The 19,930-nt window shown below is 40.1% G+C and overlaps 1 long non-coding RNA gene across 1 annotated transcript in view; it reads left to right on the forward strand.

Annotated features, from left to right (window-relative positions):
* The first annotated feature begins 340 nt into the window (after window positions 1–340).
* Window positions 341–19,930, forward strand: part of LOC311435307 — a 54,285-nt gene continuing 34,695 nt past the window's right edge. Inside the window, exon 1 of the long non-coding RNA XR_014692049.1 lies at window positions 341–407. This is a non-coding gene — a long non-coding RNA (uncharacterized lncRNA). The remainder of the gene's footprint in view (window positions 408–19,930) is intronic.

A 19,930-nucleotide genomic window follows, 5' to 3' on the forward strand; every position in this document is an offset into this window, starting at 1 on the left:
CATAATCATAATAAATGAAACAATGATAAGCAAATATTTCAGACCAGACTTGAAGTGGTTGGGTATTTTGCTGTCAATCAAAGGTTTTATTTTTATTTTTATTTTTGCAAAGTTTATGTGACATCAGGTGCTGAACCTGCCACTAGGAAAGTGCTTGCTGGCACAGCCTATGCCAAACCCAAATGAGGGGGCAGTTTTTAAGGCCACCAAGCAGTCATCAAAGAGTTACAGCTCTCTGCTGGCATCAGCCGGGGCCTGATTCAAAGCAGTGACCTGGAAGCAAGAGGCTCCGTGTCACCCCCATGGGTTGCCCGCCCCCCTGACACTTCGCTTATTAAAAGGCAACTCCACGGTTGTGTCCTTGTGCCTCCTCAGTGTTTGTGCTAAAAATCCACTCTGCCTTATATGTAAGTACATGGATTTTATCCAAAAGGAACACCTTTTTATTAGTTAAAATCCTTTGGTGGCTTCTATTTATTGCATCCCTTTTAGGAGTCACACTACTTTTGTCAACATTTTTTTCTGTTTCATTTTTTTCTGGTCTGCTGTCACGGCACTGTTTCCAAAGTTTTGCCAAGTCTGTGCTGCAGAATTATACTGAGGAGTACCTTGTGTTCTCCTCATGCTGTGATTTGGTAAAATAAAATACATAAATAAATAAATAAATAAAGTTCATTAACATTTCATTAACATGAAACATATTTCATTTCATTAACATATATATACTATCTTGTTTTATTATTATAAAACATGAATAGCTGAGGTGTTGCTTTCCGGAACTATCGTGTTACATTTCTTTCTTTATCCATTGATATGGGTTATCCAGGACCTGCAAAGTTTTCATAGAGTACATGTGCAGAGCTCAGAGGGTTGAAAAGAAATAGGCCTGCCAAGCATTTTCCACCAAAGTGGATTTTTTTTTAGTGAAGATACTGCTTGTTTCATTACTTCTTTCCTTCTTTTTTTTTTTTTTCCCACAAAATGTTCTCTTATCTCATGATAGAAATTTTTAATTATTGAATTAAAAATGAAAAATTTTCAGCTTTCAACCAGATTTATTTGTGGTTTTGGTAAAAAGAAAGGATGAAAAGACAACTATTTGCAAACAATAACGTCCTTTTACAGATTAGTTATGAACAAGTTCTATATAGTACAGTCTTAAATTATTGTTAAATCTTAAAAAATTGTTGGTATAACAAAACTGGTGAAGTCGTGCGTGACAGGTCTCATCATACCTGAAGGCCAGTCCCAAGATCTTTCAGGTCTTATTGAAATAAACAAAGTGTTCAACATACTGTGGAATTTCAGCCTTAATGATATCAGATCTGTAAATCATGAAATGATGGTACAAGATGAAGAATTGATGGCAGCATAATAGGATATGTTCCTTCTCCAGCAAAATCCAGTGGAGAATTGTAATAGTTCACCAGGGGAAGTAGGGTTAAAAACCTCTGACCCCTGATATCATATAAACATTGCCAAAAAAAAAAATAAAACCCTTGATTGACAGTGAAATGCGTGACTACCTCAAGTCTGGTCTGAAATCTTCACTGATAATTACTGGGTTGAGTGTTATGAGAAATGGGCAAGAGGGGTATCAGCCACATGAGCTTACATACACAGAGACCTGAGCATCTCTAATAAGAATTGATGTAGTGTGTCATCTGTAATTTAATCAGCAGCATTACATGTTGATAGTAAAACGAGTATCACAAACATTTTCACAGTAAAGATTAACACACACACACACACCAAATATCCACTGCCTTAAAATAATGTTCCAGTTGTGACATGAGATGATAAATAGAGGAAATTGCATATTTAAGCTGACACTCAACCCAGACCTGATTCCACGCTGCATCGCCATTTCTTTGCATATGGCACTTGGTGATGACCTTGGATCTGAGGTGTTTTGTGAGTGTAGGCAGCGTGGTGCAGGACCAGAAATGAGTACCAGCCTCAGTCAAAATTTCACCCACCATTATTTTCCATGGACTGTCATATCACAAAGCACCAGTCTGGATCCAGACCTGAACTTGTAGCCAGCTCCATTCCACACAGACCTCATTTTTCTCATTTTTTTTTATATGTTTTGGGAGTCATCTCCTTTCTCCTTGTGGTCCAAGTGATGGACATGCATTCAGCACCCCAGCACACATCAGCCAGAGCCTGGCATCTCCTGATACATGAGAGAAACTCCACCAATACCTGTAAGAGAAGATCTGCCCTAGTCCAGATGCATAGGAGTTAGCCAACTTAAGCTCAATTTAGACTGTATATAATGGAGGAAAACAGGCCCCTCTAGAGGCAATTCTAGCATAGTAGCTGTCTAAAAGACATAAAATGAATGGTTCTATGAAAAGTTCTTCTTCTTTCTTTTATTTATTTATTTTTTTTTTCTCTATCGAGAAAGGTGGGAAAGGTTAGGAAACCTCTGTTCTAGATATCTGTAGTGAGGTGAGTTGAATCCCACAGCTACCCTGTCCAGGAAACCCAAGCTGCAGAAGAGGCTGTCAGGCATGAACTCTCACAACATCTGTGTCAACATCTTTTTAATCAAAACTTTAAGATTTCTTACCAACTCTGTCTGATTTTTTTTCTCTATTTGGAACAATACTTGGTTGTGAGAGCTGAAAGAATTAGCAGTAAATGTACTCATGGGAAAAAACACATTATGACAATGAGGCAAAGGTCTCCAGTGTCTGCAGTCCCACAGTGAATATGCATGTTCAGATGTGCATATTAATTGTCATTTATATCAGTGGCAAGAGGAAGGGAACAAATGGAGCATGGGCATCTGTTTTCAAATGCTTACCCAAGGTGTTGACTCACGTCCGTAGGTCACCTGAAAGTAAAATTAGTCCCCAAGGATTCAGGCCAAATGTTCAGGGAAAATATTCTATCTCAACAGTCTTTGGAGCAACTCTTAGTAACTGTGTTTTTTTGACTCCATTTCTCTGCAGTTTTTGTTCACAGATATAAAATAACCTCATACAAATACTGTTTTCAGAGCCTTCTGTCTAATTATGCGTCCTACCACTGCTCCATTTTTGTTTTAACCTCTTTCCTCTCATCCACCAAAACAAGAAATGTACTTTATATTGCAAATTTATCTTCTAGATCCATTGGTATAAATCTCATGGCACAATCAGCAATGTAGCAAAAGCTGTATTATTATATATATTATTTCTAAATATCATCCTGAGTTGCTCAGTAGTGATTAAATAAACATGCCAATAAAACAAAAACACACAATACAAAACAAATCAAAACAACAACAACAAAAAATAGAATCATAACATCCACATAAGAAAGCTCTGAATCTCTGATAAAGCTTAAATTGCAATATAAAATAACCTAATGAAAGACTAAGGTTTTCCATGATGTTTTATAGGTTGTTGTAAAGAAGGTTTTCACCTGCACCTACAGCTTTTTGGATAATGTCATGACAAAACCCACATGTAATTAACAAAGTGAGGGGTGTTAATTGTTTTCACACATCTTTCGGATAAAACCTCTTCTGCAATCATTGAGACCTTTGACTTTCTCAAACAGGTTTAGCAATGCCACTTCATAACAGTTTCCATTGTAGTGTATTTCAGGACTGGTATTTTAACAACTGATCTGCAGGAGAATTACTTATTTCTTTTCTTATTCCTGTGAGGAGCTCTCCAGTGTGACAGGTCCATGAGAAAGTGAACCCAGCAGAGGAGCAGGTGGTCTGCTGCTCCCATGTTATTGCCATTATGTTGCCTTTGTTAAATTACTCCATAAACCTAAGTTTCCTCATTGCCATTTGTTAAATTTGCCCACCTCCACTCTGTGAGTACAGATAATCAGTCAAACCTTAATTGGGGTGTATTTAGATCAAAGTATGCAGGCAGCGTTTGCTCCCAGTACCTGGGTTGCAAATGAGAGTCACATGAGTGGCTTGCTCTATTGGACGTGCTTTTTGTTTAACCATGATCATTGCTGGCAGGCGGCTTTTTGTGTGAGTGAAAAGCCCCTTAGAATTCCTCTAATTCTGACAAAGAAACTGTCTTTGGGAGGAGAAATTGAGTATTGCCTTCTTGCATCTGAATAGTCTTTCAGCTCTATATTCACAGCAATATACTTAATATCCGTAGACAAGAAACAGAAGGTTTGGACCAATGTGTACTTTTATTTGATCCATTCCTAGCTTCTAAAAACTCTTGGAAGCATGTCCTTTTACCGGTTAGGGAGATATATGTAAGCTATGTCAGTATAGTCAATGATTTCTCTTACAGCAAAAACACTTTGCAGTAAAAATCACGTACCACTGTGGGTTGTCTTTTTTATTTAAGAAGGAATAAATCAAAACAAGGCTTGGGAAGGGATGAGTGATACGATGACACTGCACTGCTCCTCTGAAAAGGATACAAAATGTTTATGGAAAGAAAGGTATTTTTTACCTTATTTCTGATCTAATTGCTGGTTTAATCAGTTATTTTCAGATGGGTTAATTTACATTTCATGTCTGTTACAGGAAGTTTCTTCAGACAGAACTTGATGCTTCCAGCTTCTTTAACAGTACAGTTTTATAGTATTAACTGCCTTGGCTTTTATTTATCCCTACCATGGTAGCACCCAAAGCCTCCAGCTGAGTCCTGTTATGCTGACAGCTACAGAGAGTAAAAGATGTGTGTTCCCTGAAGAGCTTGCAGTTTAATCTAGGCAGCAAGTAAGACACACTCTACACTAAATTTTGAACTCACCAATATGTGCAAAAGAGCTACAATGAGCTTTTAGCACTAATGATGTTTGGGCTTCTGTTGAGCGGAGGGGACACATGCAGAAGCTAAATTTTAAAGCATCTTGGCCAGCTCCACTCAGTTCAAAGTGAGAAGGACGTTTGCAAAGCTGATGATAAATCTTCCAGGGCAGAAGGTTAGGTTCTGTGACCAGGCCATTGGCTGGTACAGAGGCAAAGCTGTCGTTAAGGACAGAAAGTTGACCTGCTCTTTGGATTTCTCTACATTTGAATGCTTAGTTAACAAAGCACAGATTTAGTATGTTTAAAGAGTCAATGCGAAGAAAATACTGTAAAGTAGGTCTGTTTTCCACAAAATTCCTCACAGACCTTATTCTAAAGGAACTTTGCAAAGAGTAAAGGCCACTTTTGAAGCAGCTTAAAGGCTACTTTTGTCAGTGAAATAACTTGCTGGACTTTTTCCCCCCAGATTTGTATAGAGCACTGGTTCACATCAGGGTCTGAAAAAAAATTAGTTTTGATTGTATATACATACATACAAAAGGGTAAACAGTCTGAATAAAGCCTTTTGTACTGGATTAGTGTCTTAGCTCTTTAACCCAAGCCGCAGGTTTGGGATGTCTTTGTTCAGTTAGGTTTTTGGGGCTGACCAAACCGGGTGTGTTTGAGTTTCATTCCTCACCCTTTTGAGGTCTGTAGAACTGATTCCTTGCATTCAATGCCAGCAGTACTGTAAGTGCCCGATGCTTTATTCTCTAAGCTATTCATCCTTTCAACCTTTGGCTTTTTTTCTTTAATCCATCTACCTTGCCGAGTTTTCAAGTCAAGTAAAATGTTAAACATGTGCTTCAAGCAAGAGCAACACAGAAATAACAGAGTACGTGCCAGGAATTTCTGGCCATCTAGTCTATTTGTTCTTTGTGCCTGTGTGTGTACAAATATATATGTGTGCATGTGTATCTAGTTGCACCACAAAGGATGAATCTACCAGGAGACAGAAGTCGTGCAAAGCACATGTTCCAAAGGATCTTACATAGAGAGAGGCAAAATAAACACATTCTAGCAACTTTTCTCTAATATCAAAAACAAGTAATTGCTCTACATCACGAATATTTTTATGGAGAATTCAAATGCTTAATGCTGCTTGTCTGAAGCCTTGATGACTTCTTTTTTTTTGGCTGCAGGGGACAAGAGGCTTACACACATGCCACCACTTCAAAGATTTGCCTTCTATTAATTTTTTACTTAAGCTTCAGAGTGTTAAATTGTTCAATTTAAGCCGTGAATACATTTTATAAGATCATCCTAGCCCACCATTTTTCCCAAAATAGAGAAGTTTAGGATATTTGGCAGTTTCACCTCCTCACCAACTCCATGCAAAATATATATGAATAATTGCTTTGAACCTCAGCAGCTTGTGATATAGAGAACCACAAGTTCAAGCCTTAGTCTTTCCTTAATGATGGAAATAGACTATTCTAAAAATAAGTGCTGAATTTGATGATTGAGATAAAAAAAACACTCACATCATAAATAGAAATGTGTTGTAACTTTTCCAATTGGAAATTAAAAATAATGGGCTATTTTCCATTTCCTTGTGGGGCTTTCACTAGCTGAATCAATATAATGAAATGTTCTAGTCAGCAAAATAAATCAAGAGCCTTTTACTGTTTTTATCATGCGAGGTTCCCAGCGGGGTGAGGGAGGAGAACAGAGGATATCACATGGCATTATGCAACCACCCTGCATCGCGTAGTCCGGCTGCTGCCTCTGAGACAGGTGCCACATCTGAGCCACTGAAGCTGGGAGATGGAAACATGCTTTGCCCAACAGTGGGGGCACCTTCTCTAACTGGCTGCCTTCTAATGTGGTCATAATCATAAAGAAAAAAAATAATGTGATTCATTGATCTCCTCAGATCTCCCCATGACTCAAAGTCCCTGTGCTCATGCATTCCTGTGGGTGAGAGCCTGCCTGATGTTCTTGCCCACAAAGTCAGCTGAAAGGATTCCCATCTTAACTCTGGGAGAATTCTATCCATCCAAAATGCACAATTAACTTCAGCTACCCCTGATAACTTGCTTGAGGTAGGAGCCACAGTGGGAGATGCCACAGCCACCACCCTGCCATGGGGGTCCCTGTTCTTTGCCACCACCCCAGAATGTGGGGCTGTGTGCCCAAAAATGGTGCTTGGCCTGAGGGCCAGGCAACATGTCATTGCAAAATAACCTCGGCCCACCATTTTACATCATGTTATGGAATTTTTTGTAGTCGTGTTTTCAGAGAGAATTTGCACTATTTTAAATGCCTTTACCATCTGGTAAAAGAAGGCACATGGGCAGTTATTAAAGAGCAGAGTTGCAATCACAGTGTAAAGCCATGTTCTTGCTAGCTCCACAGAAACAGTTCCCATTTCATGGGTGTTTCATGCAGCTTTTACTGACATTTTCATCTGAAGCCAAAGGAAGTCCCAAGTCAAAAAAATCATCATCCATAGCTGTTCCAGTTCTTCCCTGATCTTGACTGCCAGCTCCACTACCAGGGCAGTATCAGCCACCCTAGAGGGAAGATCCTTGGGGTACCAGCCATAAACAGGTCCCTGCAAACATATGCAAGTCCATGCTCTGCCTGCTGAACCAAAGGATTAGAATGAGGAGGAAGAGGCTGGAGCTGTGCAGACTGCTCTCCTGTTTCTTTCTATGAACAGATTCATTTGGTGCTTTCAGGCCTGTCCAGCTGGCAGGGACAGTGGGACAGTAGTGCTCCAGACCTAGAGTGACTGGCAGCAGGCACAGGGCTTGTGGAGGTCTGTGCCCACTTTGCTAGAGCAGCGCATAACCTCATCCTGGTGCCCTGCAGCACTGCCAGGGGCTCAGCCAGGTTGTCTGGAAGTTTGCCACCCCTGATGGCTGCCTCAGAGCAGGCCACTTCAAAGCCGTTGTAGTGGAAATGTGTGCTGCCATCAAGAAAGTGCTATTACTCCTACTAATAAGAGTAGGTGATATATAGGAGGCTATCAATGGGCTTAGACTCTTGGATTCCCAACAACTAATGCTACCCAAGGAAATTAAACGACTCAGATGAAAACACACTGGCACTCAAACTTGATTGCCTGAAACATTAAATTGCTAGAAGGGTCCTTGGCACAGCTGTGACCCAGGACAACCAGCATGCTCCCAAGCAATTTCTGGACATGCGACAGAAGTCAGCTCGGTCCAGAGACCATTCCCATTAGCAGGCTGTGTGTACATGGACTCAAGCTGTTCCATGCCAGTTGGCCTCTGGGCCAGAAAACAGTCTTGGGCATATTTACTTAATCCTTACAGATGTAGCCAAAGTGTACTGAAGTTATTAATATGTGTATTCTGTGCCCCAGACACCAGATTCTGGACTCCGTGAGCAGGTAAGAGTATATCTTCATCACACTGTGAGTCTCATCATAGAAGACTCACGGATACTCAGAAGCTTCACTAGGCTAGAAAGCACTTAATACTTTAGGAAAACAACTAACATCAAATTGGTCTAAATAGTCACCTAACTAAGTAGCCTGTGCTGAACAGTGGCCAGAAGGGGATGTCCAGAGAGCAGCATAAAACCAGTGTAAAAACACTGTTACACTCTTCTGAATATCAGCAATCAGCAGTTTAGGTATTTCTCAAGATTTACAAATACTGTATTGTCTACTGCACTGATAAAAGGACATTTTTGCCTGTATTTATGGGCAAAAGTGGTACTGGTCATTGTCTATTCTGGAAGAGCCAGGTTGCGTTCTGCTCCAGAGGTTTTCCTGGGAGGGCAAAGGGGGCTCTGGGTGTATATTTGGAGCACTTTCGGAGTGACAGTGCAATTTGCATTAGGAAGATAGACAGGTAGATGGAGGAGGGATGTTTAGCCTGCAGGCTACTAAAAAATATGTGCTCCCCCTGATAGTTGCTGTTCGCTGGTTTCCACACTAGTTGAAAGGATGAAGGGGGAGCTGGTCACCTCCTACTCCTTTTCCCACTTGACAGCTTGTTCAGCCAAATGTTGTACACAGCAACAGAGAAGGCTTATAGCAAAGGATGAGGAACACATTTTGCTCCTGATTTTGAATAAACAGACACTTGTTTAATGTGTAAGGTACTGGTCATTTTGTGATGAGGTGTTCTTTCCTTGCAGGGTTCCTTCAAGACTGTTTTTAGAGATCTGTTTTAGTCCATATTCTGAATTTATGGCAGTAGACTGGATGTTTTAATGAATTGTTCAAGAGCCACACTGTGAATATCAATCCAATGTCAATTAATGTCATTTTAAGTATTGACAGCAGGGAGAAAGACTGAGGGCTGTATGTCAGTGCAGTGAACTGAAGTCTTTATAAAACCTAAAAATAAATGATGCACAGATAAGTTTGTGCCTTCAAGACTACATGAAGCAAATGCAAGTGGGGAAGCTAATGGATGTTCCCTGCTCAGAGGACGGTGAAAGGGCTTATCTCAATCTGAATGAAAGCATCCCAGGACTCTCCCTCTTGTCACCTGTTTGTGGGAATAGTGAGTGAGTTGTGTGGCCCAGAATGTGGTAGTGTGACAGGCTGTACACCACACTACACCCAGAGGCTGAGGCTTTGTCCCCTCCCTGAAAGCCACCAGGACAGCCTGTCTGCCTCTCAGCCATCCTTAGGAGCTCTCTCTACCCTTTCCCTGTCCCTTTCTGTCCCATTTATTGTTCTTCAGATGTCCTTTTATCCCTCCATCATTTTACCCTTGTCTTGAGATGTGCATGAGTTGTCTGAACACGTCTTCTCCTCTCTTGGTTCATTTTTTCTCTGATACAAACCAGACTCTCTGAGCAACCCAGTCCATCGTCACTTCACAGTGTCAGCAGCTGTACGAAAATCCAAGCAGGGTTGCCATTAAACTTTAGTTTGACCATAGGACAGTCATAGATTTTTAGAATCGGTGATATAGATGTGATTTTTCCTACATATGGGAATTCTTGTCCTCAGCTGTAGTGAGCTCGGCTGTGGCAAGCCGTAACAGTAGTGTCAAAAACTCACACATTCTTGAGCTCCCAGAAGAAAGAAATGTACTTTGTGGGGTGAGAGGGAAAAGAGCAGCTTTGGAAACTTTTGAGGAGTGAAAAAAAAAAAAAAAAAAAAAAAAAAGTGTAAAAGTGTAATTAAAAAAAAAAAAAAGTGTAATTAAGGTTATTAGGGACTTGGCTAGCTAAAGAGAAGCAGCAGAAGCAGGCCAGTCACTCTATCTGCATTTTTACAAGCTGACCTTCCTTCAAAGAATGACCCCAATAGAAGGAAGGGTTCTGCAGAAAGAGACAATAAGAAACTAAGAGGATTCACCTTGCTGCTGTTTGCCAGTGTCCCATCTCTGCTGTGGGAACAGGACTCAGCAGCGTGCCAGATAAAGGCACACTCTAACATCTGTTCTCACTTTTTAGCACGGGTCAGCGTAAGATTGCAGAGTAAAATAACCTGCATCCTGCAGCAGCCCAGAGGGAAGTACCTTAAAATCTCCTTTGAAACCTCTGTTCTGTAAGACTTGGCCCATTTAGCTCATTGCACCAGTCATCAGCTCAAGGCCAAGGGCACTGATGAAACCAAGAGTCAGGAAAGTGCTTCTGGTCTCTTTATCTGATGCTGCTGTAGGAATGGCTGTCCTTAAACCACCTGCCTTGTAATGCATGCTTTACTCCTAGCTTCCCATCCCTACTTTTGATAGTACTAGGTTCACTGGAGAGGGAAAAGAGGGAAATAGCTGCCACAACAATGGGAAATGCAAAGACCATATAATTGCAGCGTGATTTGTCTTTTTACATGGACATCTTTTCTCTGTAAAATCTACCACAGAATTAAGGAAGTATGTTATCTCACCATTTCAACTTTCATCTCTGCCCTTCTTGAAAGAAATAAATTTGTATTCCTTAATTACTAGAAATGATGTCTTTCACTACTGGTCTTACATTTCCTGTGCCAACCAGGCCAAGCCGAGCTTTGATGAGCTGCTGAATCTCCATGCCTCTGCCTGCTGGATATAGGGCATTTCAGAAAGAAATAACTTAACCCAAAAGAGATATTAATTATAGATCAGTGCTGAGGTACCATCTTCAGTACTGGCCTTTCAGTTTTCTGCGTTAGTTTTCTCATCTGTAAATAAGTTTAATATTTAACTCAGCCCTGCTATATTCAGTTTAATTGGCTGATAGTTTTAGCTTAGGAAGTCAAATGCTATGTGAGTTTTGCTTAACTTTGCTTACCATTAATTTAGCTGCTACTTTAATGAATGTCCCTAAGCTTTTTCTGTGAGCAGTATCTATAGCCACAGTTCTGCCAGTCTTGCAGCTGGAATGGATCTTCATCCGACAGTCCCTATCAGGGTGGGGAAATAGCACAGCATCACCTTCCAGGACAGTCCCTGGCCATGCTCTGGGCAGCACCGGATGCGACCCGCTGCAACCTGTCCCCATGCCAGCCCAGGGAAGAAGTCCCATGTAAAAGGAGACAAATGGGAGCTGCAAAGCAGAGAAAGTTTCTTTCTGTTATATCCCTGGTGCCAGTTAGCACAGGGACTTCAGCGTAATATTATTATAACATTTTTTACAGTAGGAATTATAATTGAAATTTGTTATGTATGAGGATAACTAAAACTCGATCATTTCACACTCTCCAGTCCATGCCTGAGGACATTTTGGGGTAAATAGATTGCTTGGAAACAGCCAGTGACTACAGCTAAAATTACATTTTACCAACTGAGCTGAATGGCTTTTTAATTACAGCACTGATGTCCGCATGCTGTCACCACCGTCTAATACTAAGATGGTATTGATTTGATTTTTAACTTTGATGCACCAAGGGAAAAAAATGCAGAGTCGGATTTTTTTTTTCTGAAATCCTTTTTCCAAAGTAGTAAAGATCCCCAAGTCTAAAATGATGGGTTATTTTTTGTCTGTCTCCTCTACTCTTTGCTTGTGAGTGTGTCCACCTTGAAAATTTTTAGTTGTATACAAATATTTTTTGAAATCAAAATTTATAACTAAGCTACTGGTGATCCTCAGAAATAGTGAAATATATGCCATACATACAAATGTTGTATAAAATAACTAAAATAGCACTAAAATAGCACATATATCAGAAAGCCACAGACATCTGCATAGTCACTATCTCCTGTGACAATACAGTCTTACTATTAATTTCTTTCAAAAGCAACAGGAAATGCTTCTAATCAAAGATGTCAAGCATTTTATGGGAGGGTTAGAGAGGAATGTCACTATTACAGTGTTGCCTATGGGAAAACTGAAATGTGAATCAACTGCTTCTTTCAGACAAGAGTCCTCCAAGTGAAGATGAGACAGTACTAATTTTTAAAGATAGATTTTGTATCTTTACTATAGTGAGTCATCAAGTGAAATGCTTCTCAGGGTGAAGTACACTGGTTCCTTTCTTCTTCATCTAGGGGAAAATTATAAAACCTTACAAGGGAAACTACCTCAGTCCTGCAGACTGCTGCACACCCAACTTACTTCAGCGTGGCTGAGGAGCTGAAGGAAGCATTTTTGTATCTGTATGTGAAGTTTGAATAATATTGATCTAGTCAATACACTGTGGGTGTTTTAGAACTGGGGACAGTAGACTTGATCCCACACCCATATAATTGGACAAGCACTGTGAAAAAGGTAATCCATGTACTATGCTGGTGTGATACTGGTGTATACAGGTCTTAGAGCTGGGAATACATCTTGGAGCTGAAATCAGTAATATCTGAGCTAACGATAAAAATATAAATGAAAGTATATTAAATTCACCCCCTGTATAGCCATAAAGGTAAAGGTCTGTTGTAGATTAACAAACAGCTTTTCAATGAACACAGGACAATAATTCAGTTGAGGGGCTCTGATCTCTGATGAGTTTATGAATGAAAACAAAGCTCATTGAATGAATTATGGGCATGATTCACTCAGCTGTCGGGCAGATTTTTATAGCCTTTCAGTGCCTTTGGTTGCCAGGAGGATAGGATGCTGGACCAGGAGCCCCTCCTTTGAGTTCTGGCTTGGTCAAAGACTCACAATGTGTCCTTGGGAAATCTATTCTAGTGTGCCCCATCTCTCTCTTTCCCGTCTGTAAAACAGAGTGGATAATTCTATGTCATTTCTGTGCAGGTCACCTGTACGACAAATTCAGTGATGAAAAGTTCAGAGTTATTGACTGGAGCATGTACCAGGTGGGTTCGGCTTGGTGCCAATGTTAAGTAGACTGAGGACAAACCCAAGCTCGTATGTACCTTTTTGGGCATGGCCACAAAGTGGGGCAGCCACATCAGGTTTCTGCCTCCCCAGTATGCTGAGCAGCATTGCAGAGCACAGCCTCACTCTCCGTAGATCCATAGTGCTACTCAGGCACCCTGATGCTACATGGGCAGACAGCCCTCAGATGAGATATGTATTTTCTCCCCACTTCATAGACTACTGTGCTATGTTTCCCCTGTCATCAGTGGAAATACTCTCATTTACCCCAGCTAATATACATCTCTATATATCTGCCATTTCCAGCCCAGAAAGCTCAGTCAAATAATCAAGCAAATATGCAAATAGAGACAAAAGAATAGGGAAGAATGAGAAAATCCAAAGAGAGAAATGGCTGTGGCAATCCATTTTGCCCACATTTTTTTTTTCCATTTTTTTGTCCACCCCTGTGGACTTCAAGAAGAAGGCTTGACAGAGTCAGGAAACAGGAATAAAATTAAGAATTTGGATTTTTGTGACAAAAACACTTTCAGGTCTTTTGAGGGGCTCATAATTCCTAGCTTTTCACCACAACCCAGAGGGGCTAAGGGCTAAATGAGAAAAGCGATGATTCTTCATGAAAGCACATGACCACCAGATCTGGACATCTCCAGATACTGCAACGCATGTGACAATAACATGTTTACTGTGCTGTTCTAGAAAAATACTGCTCACACAAGCAGAGTAGGCCTTGGGATGTTTATGTTTTTGCTGGGGCTGAAGTTGAGAATAAGGGAGCGAGTAACCCATTCCCTGACAGCTTTCCTATCCCGCTGCTCTTTCAAGTGGAGTTTTGCCCCAGGCTGACTGATCTTGCAAACCCAGCTCTGCTTGAGATAGCTGATTTTATAATGGATATTAACTAAAATTTCACCCTTTAGAAATTTCAGAAAATTCCATTACCTCAGTTAGGACCATTACCAGTGCTTTGTACATGCTATTTTGTAACATGTATACATATCACTTACCATTTTATAACACAAGCTCTGAGCAGCATGTTTTGAGAACTCTGCCATCTTTTAGAGTGCAGGCAAAATGGGATACATGCAGATATGCAGCCACTGAAGGGTTAATGAGCAATGAGGAATTTGTGTATAGCTCATTAATTGTTATATTGCATCCCTTTATCTAAATTGTTAGTGGCCTGCTTAGTCAATTGAAACATATTACTTTGATATTAAAGCTGCAATCAAAATCTTTATTCTTGTGCATGTTCTACTTGAGAATACAAATCCTTCAGAATAGGGCAGTCAAAATTATCTTGAAAAGTACTACAATTCAATAAACCATATGCTCAAAAATACAGACATCAGGTTCAGCTAAATATCCTTTGCACTAATGCAGTGGTTCTGAATTTCCCAGCTAAACTCAGCAATGTGAAATTGTGTACAGAAAAGCCCACCAAGGTCTTGATTCAAATTCTGGCTTCCTGTTCAAGGAAAAGGAGGGTGATAGCTCCATGCCAGCCCACCACACAAAAACATTGTCGCTGTGGTTCTGTAGCAGAGCCTTGCACTGGGAAGATAATTATTGTGGATTGGTGTAGTGGTACATAGAGGTTTTTATATCGTTACATAAGGCCCAGAGGATTCCACCTAATTTATGATGCTCTGTGAGGCACTCTTTCTGTAGGCTTCTTCCCTAGGCCACAGAGCAGAATAAGCAATTGGAACCTCTCCAGACCTTACTGAGAGGCTTAGTAGTTGTAACAAAACACCTTTTTCATCTCAATGGACAGAAGCAGTGTAGACACATTCCCAAAGTAGTCATGCCTGTTACTCCCTAAACTAAAGTGAGAAGGGCCCCACTGATTGTGGCCTGGGCAGGAGCAGCCCAAAGGACACCCAGGTTACAAGTAGCATGAGTGGAAGACAAGAGGCAGTAAATTGGGAAGGCAGGAGAGAAGAATGGACATAAGGAACACCACTGATCAGTAGAATTGGTGCCAGCTACCTATCCTGTCCTGTGTAGGAGCTGGGATCCTACACTCAAATGTATGCTCTGGCAGTGAAAATATGGAGTCTGCATGGCTGTCTTTCAGACTGGGGTGCACCATTTGTAATGTTATAATTACATTTTACATGGCGTGGTTTCCTGCAAAGGCTGACCTGACACAGAGACACCCTTCTCTACTTACCCTGCCGATATGCAGCATGATGTGATCACTGTGCATGTGCAGACACATGTGGGCATGCATATGTTTGTATGGAGTGCTGTGTTACTGGGCACCACAAGCTATGCAACTGAAGAAAATGACAGACCAGTGCAGTAGAAAAACACATATATTAATACTCTGCTTGTTTCCGTCAGAAGAGAAGGATAACAACTGGAAGTGAAATAGGATTTTCTGATCAGAGCTGTCTTTCTGTTTTTCAAACCATTCATCATAAGGTACACAGAAACATACTCCTATACACATTTGTCTCCTTTAGTTGATTTTTGTTTTGTTTTGTTTTGTTTTTCCTGCTAGTGTCATGATTCAGCTATTATTAAGAAAGATTATTTGGTAGGTAAAGAAACATTTTAAATTATTTTTCTGGTAAAGTTAATTTGTTTACTGGATATCAGCTTAAAAAGAGGTTTTCTAAAATGCTTTTTTTACTGTTAAATTTGATGTTATCTACTTAAATGAATCAATCTCTACTGCAACCAAAACGGTAGAGAAAACAAAAGCTTGAACACTGTTTTAAAACATATGCTAACTAGTGAGCTCAGTAATGAGGAGATGATGCCAGAAATGCCAGGTTATCATCTCTTTACTATGATTCAGCTTAAGGTCGGTGACATTGATATAACTTTGACTTCAAGAGAGGAAATATTTCATAGTAAACAGAGCAAGAATGAATCCCTTTGGAATAGTAAAGGTACAAATTGCTTTAGTTTTCATTTCCGCAGTGCTAAATTTGTATTTCATGTGTGGGATTGTAATTGATGACTGCTTACTTGTCTGGATGAAGAAGGATGAAAAAATTACATTCTGATTGTCAAGGTTGTTTGTGTTAGTGGCTAAAATAGTAGACATCATGCTGAAATCTTTGTAAACAGCACACAAGCATTTCTTTTCTTCTTAAGCAAAACAAAACAAAATAAAACAAAAGGAGAAAAGAAGCTTCCAAGACAAAATATCCTTGTATCATCTGGTTGACATCTGGGAGTGTAATGTACAAATTTTCCTGGAAATAAGATTTGTATCAGCTAAGCAAACTTCAGTGCACCAGCCAAAGCATTAGATCTTCACTAAAGCTTTGAGGGATTTGAGGAGATTTTAACACCAGGTATCCTAATTCCCTTTCTACCGAGGTTCACAGTTAAAACCAAAGAGGTTTCTTCCAAAGCATTTCTCAGTAAATATTTTTAAATCTATAATTATTATTTCCACATTCCATTTTCTCAGTTTTTCCAAAAACTCCCAGTTGCCTCTCATTATCTGAGATAGTTCCACATCTAAATTTCCCCTGATCCCTTACAGACAAGATTATGTCCCAGTTAGCAGTGTAATTCATTAACATTCTCTGTGTTGTAGAGAAAGCAACAGTGAAACAAAGCCCTCTCCAGTTGACATTATTTTCACATCTTTTGAGGAAGAGGTGGAGTTCTTGCTTTATTTGTCTTTGCTGAGCTTTTATCTTGGTCACTGCTCTCTCATGAGAATTCCAGTGAAATGGAAAAAGAAAATACAATTTTCTTTCCCTATATAGCCTACAAGCATGATCCACCTTCTCAGTTTCAACATTATTTTGGACATATTATTTTTTTCAGTATTGTAACAGAGCAAGACTCAGGTTACTTGGATTTTATCCTGTCATTGTCTCAGAATCAACTTGAGGAAGTGACTTGCATATGGGGGTGAAAGGCATCAAGCCTGTCTAAGGCATTGCTGTTGTCAGAGCTTGATGAGTTAATGAAAAGGAAAACACAACATCAAAGTTGGTGGCAAAGGACTCAGATCAGTGACCCAGAGACTTGTTCCAGTTCTGCATTCTTATTTTGTTTATTAACTTTGATTACTTCTAAACCAGGAAAGGAATTTTTATTATATTATTCAAGAACAATTAAATCAGCTTAGATTTGTGTATGGAAGAGTAGAATCCATCTGAAACCTATGTTTCATTTCAGGAAAGAAAATTCATTTTATTTCATTTAAGAAAAAAATGCCAAGTAATTCCTTTAGGGTCAGTTTCCAGAGCCCATAATAAAACACTTGTGATACTTAATGGGAAAATTATATATAATTGGGAAATATTATGTATAGGTGGAAAACATTTAGAAGAGAAAAGGCTCTAGGAAGGATCAGTAACACACCTCTTTTAACACCAAACTGAACCAAATGTACAGTTCCCTAAATTCTCTCTTTATTTTCCCTGCAGCCTGTAATGTGTGATGTGTAGAGATGCTATCGTAAAGCTTCTTTTCTCAGCTGACCACACTGTTTATTCTAATACAGGCAAACTGAGCATTTAATTCTGAAAGGAGGGGTGATGGGGAATGGTCTTAGTTACGGGCATCCCAATCCTTGGGCAATTTGGGGGAAATCCATTTTATTCTGTAGATTCCTGGCCTTCTGTAGATCATATAGTGTATCTCACTGTTGCTTCAAATAACATCTCAACCCTGATCCAAGAAAGCACTTTTTCATAGGAAAGACTAACCATATGTTTTAAATTGAGCACAAGCTAACTGGTTCACTAGATATATGTTTCTGTAGCTTTTGACCAATTGCTTTTGTTTACTGATTAGCATTAATAAAGCTCAGCTAGACTCCATCTTAGGGCATGTTTATGCTTTGAGTTTGTTTACAGGCTACGCAATTGTCATGGCTCCTATGCCACATGGAAGAAATGTGCAAATAAACCATTAACTGCTTTTTCTGTGCTTCTTCGTACACTTTTGCACACAGTTCGTTGCCCTCCCAAGATCTGAGATCTCAATTTGCTGACTGTGTTTTTCTAAGGCTTCATAGTTCCATGCAGATGATGTAGACCAACAGAGGCTCTGCATGACACACATGGGTTCCTGCAAACTGCTCAAATTGCAAGTCATGGATCCAGCCCTTTGTCTTTGGTTAGGGTTTGCATGAAAGCTTTTACCCTTAAGTTGCAAGCCGGCAGAAAACAGCCGTACTGCTTAGCCAGTTTGTGCTCTCCTACCTTATCACAGTATCACAGAATCATAGAATTGTCTAGGTTGGAAGAGACCTCAAGATCATCGAGTCCAACCTCTGACCTAACAAGTCCTCCACTAAACCATATCACTAAGTTCAACATCTAAACATCTTTTAAAGACCTCCAGGGTAGGTTACAGAGTCAGAGAAAACTAGAGGACCACTTCTTATATTAACTGGATGGATCACAATTGTTCAGCAGACTTGACACTAACAGAATTTCTCCAAGCTTTCCTATGCAGTTTTACCTTTGATAAAGGTATTAAAACTATGACCAAGACTCTGTTCCATCACTGCGTAGCAGGGTGCCATCCTCTCTGGTGCTCAGGCAATTGCATGCCCTTGCTCACAGGGCATATGCTTAAGAAATTATTAGGAAAATACACAGAAGTAGACCTTGCATCCTTCCTGTGACTTTTGTCCTTTGCCTGTCCCAAAAGGACTCCGCTTGCTGTAACTAGGAATGGTCTGAACTGCTGAGGTTGAAGCATTTCCAAAACCATTGTACGCCAATATCTACTTCTGGTTAACCAGAAAGTCTGGCTCCAATTTTCAGAGGCTGCTGGCCTGTTTTTTTGTTGTTGTTGTTGCTGTTATTTGGTTGTTGTTTTTGTTTTGTTTTGTTTTGTTTTGTGGGATTTTTGTTTGGTTGTGTTTTTTTGTTTGTTTGTTTGTTTGTAAGAAAAGAAGCGCAATCCCTGCTCCCTCCCCACCCCCTGCCTTCTAGTGGTGTCATAAAATACACCACTCCGGACTGTGTGCTGTTATAATGTTGTTTCAGCTGATAAGTGTTAGCAAGAAGCCAATACAATAGAGTATGAAGTCAGTGTGAGAGCTCCATCGGTGTAGGTCTTTATTTAGAACAATAAACACTGTAAGATGATATATGCGATCTTTTCCACCAGGAGTGAAGAGGCAATAGATTGAATGCACCAAAAGCTGTTTCAAACCCCTCTGCTGCTATCCAAGAGTTACTTCTTTGTCTGTTTGTATGGTCCAATGAAACTCCATTTTCACTCCTTTCTTTTTTTTTCCTCCCCTTTTGTACACTTTACTTGCCATTCTAATTAGCTTTCTATTACTACTTTAAGGGGCAAATAGTGATGCCTCTTCTATAGCTCCTGAGAGCTCTTCTGCAGGCAACCATCTATGGGTTTGCTTACAATGTTTGTAAGGAGGGGCTGGAGAGAGAATGGCTGCTTGCCTGGGATGCAAGGGAATGAGCATAAACCTCCCTTCACTAGAGATTACCCCATCTGAAGGCAAGAAAATTGCCGTTTCTCATCTATAGAACAGTAATAACAATGCTCTCTGGATAAGGGCAGTCAGGGAATAAACACATAAAAGACTATCAGACACTAAAATAATTAAAAATTGGGGTATTCCTGTAAAGAATCTATGCCCTGTAACTCAACACCTGCTGTGTTCCCGTCATTTTGCAATTGTGCCATGGGCACAGACTACGATTATTTATGGCAGCCAAAAGCACACCTGAAAGAGCAAAGAGACAAACAATTTTCATGTTTCAGAGGAAAGCAAAACCATCTGGAGGTGTTGGTGGCCTACACAGAGAGATATTGTCCTATGTCTAGACGAGTTCCAGCTGGTCTTGGACATTATTTGGTTTGCTTTTGATCTGAGACATTTAAAATTAAAGTTTATTTCCTAGCTGCCAGCATACTTATGCTGGACTGCTCAGTAGAAGGGAGACATCCTTGTTAGGTGACATTTTGCTCTTCCCTTGCTAGTGCTGGTGCACAGAGCAG

Source organism: Aythya ferina (genome assembly GCF_964211825.1).
Source record: "Aythya ferina genome assembly, chromosome: 3".
Lineage (NCBI taxonomy): Eukaryota > Metazoa > Chordata > Aves > Anseriformes > Anatidae > Aythya > Aythya ferina.